Here is a 10629-nt window from a genome sequence, read left to right on the forward strand (position 1 = left end):
GTTGCAGTTTTAAACAACAAAACAAAAAACACCTTGGTTTATCACCGTGGCTCACATGTATAATCCCAGCTACTCAAGAGGGAGAGGCAGGAGGATCACAAGTTCAAGGCCAACCTCGGCATTTATGGAGAACTTGACTAAAAAAAAAGAATTTTTAAAAAGAGCTGGGAATATAGAGCAGTAGTAAAGCACCCTTGGATTCAATCCCTAGTACCAATAATGATAATGATAATAATAATAATAAAAAAAACATGAGCTGGTGTTGTGACTCAGTTGTAGCGTGCTTGCCTAGCATGTGTGAGGCACTGGGTTTGATTCTCAGCACCACATATAAACAAATAAATGAATAAAGTTCCATCAATAACTAATAAAATTTTTTAAGTGCACATTTAATAACAATAAATAATAATAATAAACCAGTATGTGGTTTCTGTTGCTTTTATATGCCAAATATATATATATAATTTTTTTAATTTTTTTTTTTTTTTTTTTTTAGTTTTCGGCCGACATAATATCTTTGTATGTGGTGCTGAGGATTGAATCCAGGCCGCATGCATGCCAGGCCAGCGCGCTACCACTTGAGCCACATCCCCAGCCCCCAAATATATTTTTGATAATTGTCTTTCCTCTCTATTGGTGATTTTGGAAGGAATTAAGATACAAACAATATCAACTTTTTCCCCAAGTATTTTTTTTTTTCTTCCAAGTATTGAGAATTGAACTCAGGGCCACTCTACCACTGTATTATATCCCCAGCCCTTTTAATTTTCTATTGTTTTTGTTGTTTTCTTTTTGGTACTGGTGATTTAATACAGAAACCCTCTAGGTACTGGCAGAGGTGGTCCAGGTACTACTAGGTAAATCCCCAACCCTTTTACAGGGACTTGCTAAGTTGCTGAGGCTGGACTCAAAATTGAAATCATGTTGCCTCAGCCTCTTGAATAGCTGGAGTTATAGGCTTATACCACCATATCCAGCTAGAATTCTTATATATTATTTATATATATTTATGTACTATTTTAGTTGATAAATTTCGAGCAGAATGCCATGTACCATTATCAGTCCAAGGGAAACAGACACAAAATATCAATATGTCAATGAGGAACGGAAGCCCAAACCCTTCCACCCATTGTACCTCAGTATTAGAGTGCCATGAAACACCACACAGATACAAGATGCATCAACACTTTACTTACACTGAGATGAGACAGATCAAGATCAGCTTCAATTTCATGCATTGAGAGCTCAGTGTGTAGTGTAGCTCAGTGGTGCAACGCTTGTTTAGCATGTCAGAGGCCCTGGGTTTGATCCCTAAAGTCACAAAAAAAAAAAGGAAAAAAATATGTGCAATAGTTCCCATAGCAGTTGCTACTGACAGCTAGCTCAGGGTAATTAATTATGTACATCCTCTCCTAACCCAATAAAAGGACCAGTCCCCTCCTCTTAGAGGACAATTATGGCATTTAACACAAATTCTTAAGCAAAACAAAGGAACATGCATTCAGTTTGCCACAAGGAAAGATATTCCCACTCTAGGTGATGAGCCTCTGGGTCTCACTTTGTCCTTTCATGTATTCACTTCAAAAGCCGTGTTTTTCATTGTAATCTGGGAAATATTCCATGCTTCACCAATTTGTGTTTCACATGTAGTGTTTACACACTCTTAATGTTCTCTGGTGTGAGATATATATATATATATATTTTTTTTTCTACACCCATACCTTCCTTCCTTACCTCTCATCTTTTTTTTTCTTTTTAAGAGAAAAAGAGAGAGAATTTTTTTAATATTTGTTTTTTATTTTTCAGAGGACACAACATCTGTGGTGCTAAGGATTGAACCGGGCCGCACGCATGCCAGGCAAGCGCACTACCACTTGAGCCACATCCCCAGCCCCAACTTCTGATCTTCTTTTTCCTTTAACAATACTTGGGATGGAAAACAGGCTTCGACACACTAGGCATGTGCTCTACCACTGAGCCTACCTCTTTGACATTTTCACATGTGTTTTAGGAAGAGCCCTGCATTTTTCAATGGAAATTATTTTCCAGATGTAATATCTGTTGATATATGTTAAATACATGGACAGTGTTATGAAACATCTGTCTGACACCATTCTCATGTATAAATGAAAAAGTAACTCATTAATTTTGTATAGTAGAACAAACAAGAAATAAGGTATGATAGAACTAGGTGAGGAGATTCAAAGGAATTTCTAAACATGGTATTTTTACCCTATTGTGGATCTGAAGTTTTTATTATGTGTGTTCATTGATTTTATTTAAGAAAAAAATCAATAAAGAAATTACCAACTTCTGTGGAAATAGATTTAATGGGTTTAATGCATTTCGAAAACTGTCATGCACCTCTGAACAACCCTTTCTACCTTCTCTGCAAACTTGATAGGGCTCCTGATTTTGTTTGGGGTGTGTCATAAATTAGAGGACCAAATTTCTTCAGTTTTTTACAGGAGCAAGTTAGAGGGTGAAATAAGGAAGGCAGGGAAGACAAGAAGATATCAATGGATATGATAATGACTGATAAAATAAATTAGGGGTCAAATAAGAGTATGGAAAATAATTGAAAAGGAAATTTTAGAGCCAGGCTCAATGGCGCACACCTATAAGTTCAGCAACTCAGGAGGCTAAGACAGGAGGATCTCAAACTTGAGGTCAGCTACAGCAACCCTATGAAACCCTTAGCAAGTTAGCAATACCCTGTCTCAAAATAAAAAAATTAAAAAGACTGGGGATGTAGCTGAATGCCCTTGAGTTCAATCCCCAACACCAAAGAAAAACAAAACTTAGGGGCTGGGGTGGTGGCTCAGTGGTAGAGTGCTTGCCTAGCACATGTGAGGCCCTGGGTTCGATCCGCAGCACCACATAAAAATAAAATAAAATAAAAGTATTGTGTCCAATTATGACTAAAAAATAAATATTAAAAAAAAAAAGAAGAAACTGAAGATCATAGTTATCTCCCACTGCTCTGGTCACTTCCCAATTCCATCAGAAATTTAGACATAGATATGATTTTTCATAATTCATATGTATTAACCCTCTAACATCTATACTCAATATGTATATAAATATATGTAATATATAAATATACATATTTATTTGGGTGATACTAAAATTTAAAAAATAATAATTTTTAAAAAATTTAATTATTGGTAGACCTTTATTTTATTTATTTATATGCTGTGCTGATGAAGCCAGAATTAGACGGGCAGTCAGTATAGATAGGTAAATCGAGTCAGGTGATCAAGGAGACCAATTTTGAGTGAGTCTGGCAAGTTGGAGACTGTCCCCTGAAGGACTGAAATGATAATTCCTTCAGAGCCCTTCCTCCACCCTTATCAAGAACCTGCCCCCTACTCCAACCTGTTGCCAAAATAACCTGTCCCAGGAATTGCCCTTCCCCACTGGGAGCTATAAAGTTGTTAGTTAATGTGTCCTGGGCTGCACCATCCTGCCCTTTCCCCTTCAGCCCTCCTGTTTCCCACCTTTTTGCCATCCCACGGAGCATTCCTGGGTCTAGTGAGCGTTCCTGGGGTTAGTCACATAGGCAGGAAGGAGAAAAATAAGGGGGAGAGAGCAGGAAAATAAAGGAAGCCTAGGACATAAAAAGGGCCGAACACCTTGCTTCTGGGGATATCAGCTATGGCCCGCTTGTCCCTCCAGGGAGAAGTCTATGTTAGCCCTTTTTAAATAAACTCTGCTTTATTTGCTTGCCTCAGTGTGCTTCTCTAAGGTTCAAATTTTAACATGTGAGGCAGGAGAACTCGTCAGCAATAACTGATAACCAGTGGTATCACTGAGAATCGAACCCAGTGCCTCACACAAAGTGCACTACCGCTGAGTTACAGCCACTGATACTGGATTTAAAACAGAGGCACTCTACCATTGAGCTATATCCCAAACCCTTTTTGGTTTTTGTTTATATGTATTTTGTTGTTGTTGTTGTTGTTTCCTTTTGGTACCAGGTATTGATTTCAGAGTGCTTTGCCACTGAGCCACATTCCCAATCCTTTTCGTTTAAAAAAAAATTTTTTTTTTAACAGGAGCTGGGCACAGGAGCACAAGCCTGTAATCCCAGCTACTCAGGAGTCTGAAAAGGGGGAGTTCAAAGTCAGCTTCAGAAAAAGCGAGATGCTAAGCAACTCAGTGAGACTCTGTCTCTAAATAAAATACAAAATAGAGCTGAAGACATGGCTCAGTGTTTGAGTGTCCCTGAGTTCAATCATTGGTATCCAAAAAAAAAAAAATTGTAACAGGGTGTTCCTAAATTGCTTAGTAACACACCAAGTTGCTAAGGCTGGCCTGGAGCTTGTGATTCTCCTGCCTCAGTCACCTGAGTCACTGGAATTATAGGTGTATGCTTCCATATATTTTTTCCCTTATACTGGGGATCGAACCCAGGGCCTCTTTTATGGAAAGCAGCAAGCTGCATCCCCATCCCTGTGTTGGTCTCTGCTGCTTATAGTTTGGGGCTTAGCAGTTTGTGGCCAAGTCAGTCCTAGTGAGTTCAAGTCCATGCTGTTGACTGTTGAGTTTGTCGAGCATAATCTCTCTCTTTTTTTTTTTTTAGAGAGAGAGAGAATTTTAATATTTATTTATTTATTTATTTATTTATTTATTTTTAAAGAGAGAGGAGAGAGAGAGAGAGAGAGAATTTTTTAATATTTATTTTTTTTTAGTTCTCGGCGGACACAACATCTTTGTTGGTATGTGGTGCTGAGGATCGAACCCGGGCCGCACACATGCTAGGCAAGCAGGCTACCACTTGAGCCACATCCCCAGCCCCAGGCGAGCATAATCTCTATTCCTCCACCATGGCCACTCTGTTCATGAGTCCACTGGACAATAACTGGAGAGGTTGGGGAGAGAATCTCACTGGACCCATAAGACAGTCATCCTACCCACTTGATTATTAAAACCCTCCTCTGCTTAGGTCAGCCTTTCATGAACATTCACATTGTACAAATATCTTCATGGTTTTTGGAGTTCTAAGGAACATTGGATTTTTAGATTTGGGGGCCTTAACAAAAAAGGCAAGCCAGCCCACTGGGCCACAGGAAATACCCTCAGTATTCATTTGGATGGTGGCTACATGAATTGTATGTATCCAGTAAAAATTAATTGAAGCTGTTCTAAATTCATTGATTTGTTCACTGGTGAAGGCATTTCAATTTAAAGAAAAATGTTTCCGTTTTGGGGTTGTTAGACCAGGATGCAAGAAAAGACCACTGACTCCAATTAAAATCAAATTAAAGCAAGCTTATTATTTCGACCGGCCGGGCTGCCTTTCCCTCCCAAAACGGCGGGAACAAAACAGCCCCCTACCTTTCCTACAGCCCAGCTTTATAGCCCAGAAAGTTACACAAAAGGAGGTTTCAGATAACAGAACTCTGACAAGCATCACACTAATGGTAGTTTACATTTTTTTTTTTTTTTTTGCTGGCCCCAACATCAGAATTTATGAGGACCATTAGAGCCTCAGAGAGGGTTGTTGTCTGGCCAGGGAAGGCCAATATTTATGAGGTGTCACTAAAGTTTCAGAGAGGACTGCTATCTGGTCAGAGAGCCAGGCATGGGTGAGTTCAAGGCACAGGCAGGCATTCCAAGCAGGTTCAGAGTTTGCAGTAATTTATAGTAAAGCCGAAATTAGCTTTTCATGGCTTTGTGGCAAGATGGCTTCCAATTTTAATAAAAGATCAGGTTGGGTCTATCATTCCCCCCTTTTCTTATGTGTCCCTTTCAAATCTTTGATAGGGTAGGGGAAGAGCACTGAGGGAATTTTAATCCCTCAGGTAACAGTCTCTAAATTTTTAGAACTCACCCAAAACTGTTCTCCCTGATTTTACCTGACTTAATTAATTACTTATATTGATAATCTATTTATTTTTGGCTCAATTGTTGTAAGAAGAGAGGCATCACTCATTTTGGCTTCTTCTGAGCTGAGAGAGGGTGAAGTGAGGGGGCACGGCGTGAGGGACATGAGTTGCCTTTTAGAAGTCAGTTCGGTTTGAAGTCTGGTTGGGGAAGAACAGGTTGTAAAGTCATCTGGGGATGGGTGCTTCTATGAGAGAAACAAAAACCATGAGTACTGAGTAAATGTTGCAGCAGCTGGAACGTGTCACTGTATAGAAGTTTCCTCACCAGGCTTTAACGGTTATCAGGACTGTAAGCATAACATTTAACTTTTAGTGTTACAGATGTCCTTCCCCATAAGATACAGTTTAATAATTTAATGTCATCTGATCTTGCAAAATTCTTTTACTAGTATGAGCTCTGTGTCTAATAGAGAAACCTTTAATTCTGTTACTCAGGGCTGGATAATCATACTAGCAAACACGAAGCCGACCTGTGTAGGTTAGGAATATCTGTAGGCCTTAAACTAAAAACTTCTGTCTCTGGCAGTTCCTCTTGATAGTCTCTTTTTATAGTTATCAGACATTTCTGTCTGAGAATCCTTCTTTGTAGCCTCCAGTCTTACTTATTTTGGGAGGCTAACATAAAGTGTATACCTTAAATTATTATTATTATTATCATCATCATCATTATTATTATTTAAAATGCCCAGGAATGGCTGTATTTTGGTTTTAACTGTCTTTGCTAAGTGTTCAAGATGAAGCAGTCAAACTGACTTTTGTTTCTATCTATTGTTAACAGTGAGCTGAGCTTTTATGGGAGTCATTCCTGGGGAAACTTCTCAGTTCTGCTAGTGCCATTTGCGCTAGGATGGGTCTAGGTCTTGCTTGACCATGTGGCTTCCCTCGGAAGCACCAGGGATGTCTCCCTTCTCTGATGACTCTCCTCTTCATAGCAAATGCACTGATTGGCTTTCTGTTCTCCAGTGGTCTCATTAGTCTCCCTGATCCGGAGGTTATGTGGCCCAGAGTTGCAAAGCTCTTTAGAGAAGTCCCCTGTTCCCTGGATTCAGACTGACTCAGAGGGCAAGAGCCAAATATTGGTTTTTCTGGCCCTTTTAATTTAACTTTAATTTTAAAACTTAATCTTAAACATCCAGCAAACAAATTTTAACAGCCTTATATTAAGAGTACTGGGCTTTAATGTCTATAACTTTATAATTATTCATCTTTTATTAATTGGGATCTGTATTATCCTATCTGTCTTGTAGGTGATGGCTTATTATCTTAAATTAACCCATGTTGTGTTCTTAAAGCAACACTTCTGTAAAACACTAACAGGGAATCTTTAGATCACTTATAAGGAAATTACAAAATAAAATTAGCAAGAGTAAAAACACTTAGTTCGTGTAACAGCTACCCTGAATTTTTGGCTGAGTTATACATTATATCCCCTGTTTGAGATCCTAGTAATCTTGACAGAAAAAAAACAACAAAAAAACAAACTTTTGAACATAACTTTAAATGAACTAAAATCTGGCCTACTGTTTTCATAGTCATTCTCTCATGTAGTAAGATGGGACACAGAGCCTCATCTCAGGTAAGGCAGGGCTCTTTATAAGTCTTAATTGTTTTAGTTCTAAAGCTGATCTTTGTATTTTTAATTATCATTTTACAAAGTTTACATAAATTGTTTGAGGTCACATGAACATTAGCTAACACCATATGATATCACATTTAAAACATGAATTAAAGAAAGGCTGAAAGTTGTTAACCTTTACATAGATTAGGCTCTCATTAACTTAAAAATACATTTAAATTGTTCCCCAATGTAAGAAGTAACAAAACTTTACATATCTTATTGATAACAGGTAAATAAATCCCCAATATATTTTTTACCATACAACTTCCGAACACCAGCTTGATATAATGCTCTTCCAAAGTTTCTACCTTACAGACTTGTATACCTGGAAGATATGAGCACATTAATAGCATCACAATTACATTGATGTTTCTACATTAACCAAGTTTAGCTTTTAAAGAAATGGCAGTGCAGTGCTCTAAAATAACAGTTCTTATTTAACCAGTTGTTTAATTTTTATGGTTGCTTGCTCTAGAAAAAAAATAAAACTTAATAAACACAATGTTATGGGTAAACTTATGTTTTAAGAAATTTTTGTCTCTTTAACACATGACTGATTTTTACAATCTTATACAGACTTTAGTACAAACTTATACAGACCTTAGTAAATCAATCAGATATCTAACAAAAGTACTCATGAATGAGTAATCCCATATCAAATTTACTTTACTTATTTATCAAAATATTAGACAAATGTATTGAACAGTGTAAACCATTTTTTTTTTGTTGAAGGAAAAGTCCTAGAACCAAGGCATATTAGATATTTTATAGACATTAATATTTTATGAGTTTTTTTTGAACACCTAGAAAAACTTGTAAGTTAAATTTAAAGACATTTATTTTTATCTGTTTATCCAATTTAAATTGAACCATTTAAATCACATGAATTAAAGACCTTTGGATCCATTTTTTAAAATTTGTTTTTATGATCGCTCCTTATATATGTTAATTTGTATATCATATATATGATATACGGACATATGTATATATAGACATACAACACATAACAAAAGTGTGCACACATAATAATAGTAAAGGCCTTGTAGCTTTTCACAGGTGAAATCTCCATTGCAATGTTTCAAAAACTCCACAGTTGGTCAAAGATAGAACTGATCAGAAAAATATTAACCTAGGTCTGTAGGATCAAAATCAAGAGCTCAGAAAAATGCAGAATCTAAGGAAAAAAACAAGAGTCCTAGGGAAAAAAAAAAATACTGGCCAGTAATTAGTAAATACCATACAATTTACTTTTTTTTTTTTTTTTTTTTTTTAAGGCCTCAGATCAGTCTCCCACTGAGCTTGCAGGCTTCTTTCATTTGCATTTCAACAAGTCCTGGCTGAGGTCTGAAGGAGCAGGGAAAAACTGCTATTTTGAGCAGACACCTCGGGCCTAAGGCATTTTAACCATAAGTCATAATTTTCAGGTTCCGATGTTGAAAATTATGATACAAGTTTAAGATACAATTTACAAAATTTTATATCTTTACATCTTGTTTTGTCAACAGATACCATACTATGATTTACTATCCTTGTCCAAATTAATGCACACAGTAACATTTTCCCAGGCTACCCAATTCAAAATTGGTGAAAAAAAAGACTGAATGATTGGGAAGTTACTTGCCAACTTGGAAGTAGAGTTCTTTAGTTTTCCATCCTAAGTATTTAAGTTCTCCGGCATGAATTATCTGAAATCATAAACTAAACAATTACCTAAACCCAACTTTTAACTGCAGCATTGTGCAATGCATCAAAAACCCATTCAGATACCAGATTGTTACAATAAAACATCATCTTTTAGACACACATTCAGCCAAGATCATTCCCAAGAAACAATTTATGCCAAAGCCAATGTCTCGGCTTGGCACCAGAATCACGAGGCACTCACAGCTTTGTAGGTTCAAACAGCAATTCTTTATTCCAGCTCTCACACCACCTCCACACAGGTCCAGGGGCAAAACGCGTTCTGCCGTCTACCCGCACAATCCATCTACTCCACGAGGCTATCTCCAAATCCCATTTTAATCTCACGAGAACTCAACGGGAACAAGCAGCAGGAACACCCTAATCCCAGCAATAATCTTCAACCGCCAACTTCCCTAAAACCCATTATCTTAAACTGGCAACGCCTTAAACTCAAGGAGCCGGTTACTTCCTCAAACCTGATCAGCTCTAAACCCGGATCTGCCTTGGTCCTTGAGCAAGGTCACCTCATTAAAGCATGCATGCAATGTCCCATCAAATGTCCTCTAAGCAGCATGGGGTACGCTTGGCAAGGAAATTTCGATGCGTCATTCCTACTTGGTAATGGCCCTCAGCAAATTTATAATATCAACACACTATTGCACATGTCTTAAAGGGTCAGAAACAAAGACACAGGACAGACAGAGAGGAGCTCCAGACTATGGCTGACAGACAGAAACCTTTAAAACAGAGCAGATAAGAGAAAAATCTCCTACACCAGTGGCACCATAGATGTCCCCACAAGGGGACCAGATGTTTTCACAGAGGGGCAACCTGAAATATAAAATCAAGGGTCTCCATGGCGACTTTACTGCATTAAGTGTCTCCTTTTTCTTTTTCTCTTTTCAAGAAGATAGAGGTGGCATAATCCTTACAATGCAGGGAAAGAAGGAGGGAATCCCCGAAGCAACAGGGCTTCGGCAGCTGCTGGGAGTCCCTCAGTTTCTCCTTTTACTTACAGGATTCCACCTCAAGCACACTCCATCTCCTAACATTTCAGTAGTCAGCTCTCAAAAAGTTCCGGGGGGGGCGGGGGGGGTGGTATCAAAATTTGTAACTGAAAGTTCGGTTCCTGACCTTAGAGCCAATTAATGCCAATTTAATAATGAGAACAGGGTTTTGAGAAAAAGAAAAAGGGAGTTTTATTGCTTTGCTAACAAAGGAGAAACACCAGGGACTCTGCCCAAAGGTTGTGACTCTCTTGATCTGGAGGGACAAGGGGTTTTAAAGGAGTCTCACTTGTTAACCTGGGAGATACTCAGTTCTTAGATCCCCAGCAGGCATTGCCCTCTGCAGTGGGTGTGCTCCAGCAGCCAGCCAGGGGCTTCTCTCCTCCTGCTTAACAAAGGGGGGTAAAGTTCATCGCAGTTCCTTAAAACA

The 10629-nt window shown here is 38.2% G+C and overlaps 1 long non-coding RNA gene across 1 annotated transcript; it reads right to left on the bottom strand.

Annotated features, from left to right (window-relative positions):
* Positions 1-4651: 4651 nt before the first annotated feature.
* Positions 4652-8224, bottom strand: LOC144364947 (uncharacterized). Its single transcript, XR_013423110.1, has 2 exons — positions 7767-8224; positions 4652-6076 (listed from the first exon to the last, which is right to left on the bottom strand). It is a non-coding gene; the product is annotated as an uncharacterized LOC144364947 (long non-coding RNA).
* Between the last annotated feature and the right edge of the window lie 2405 nt (positions 8225-10629).

This window comes from Ictidomys tridecemlineatus, chromosome 6, assembly GCF_052094955.1.
Source record: "Ictidomys tridecemlineatus isolate mIctTri1 chromosome 6, mIctTri1.hap1, whole genome shotgun sequence".
NCBI classification, from domain to species: Eukaryota; Metazoa; Chordata; class Mammalia; order Rodentia; family Sciuridae; genus Ictidomys; species Ictidomys tridecemlineatus.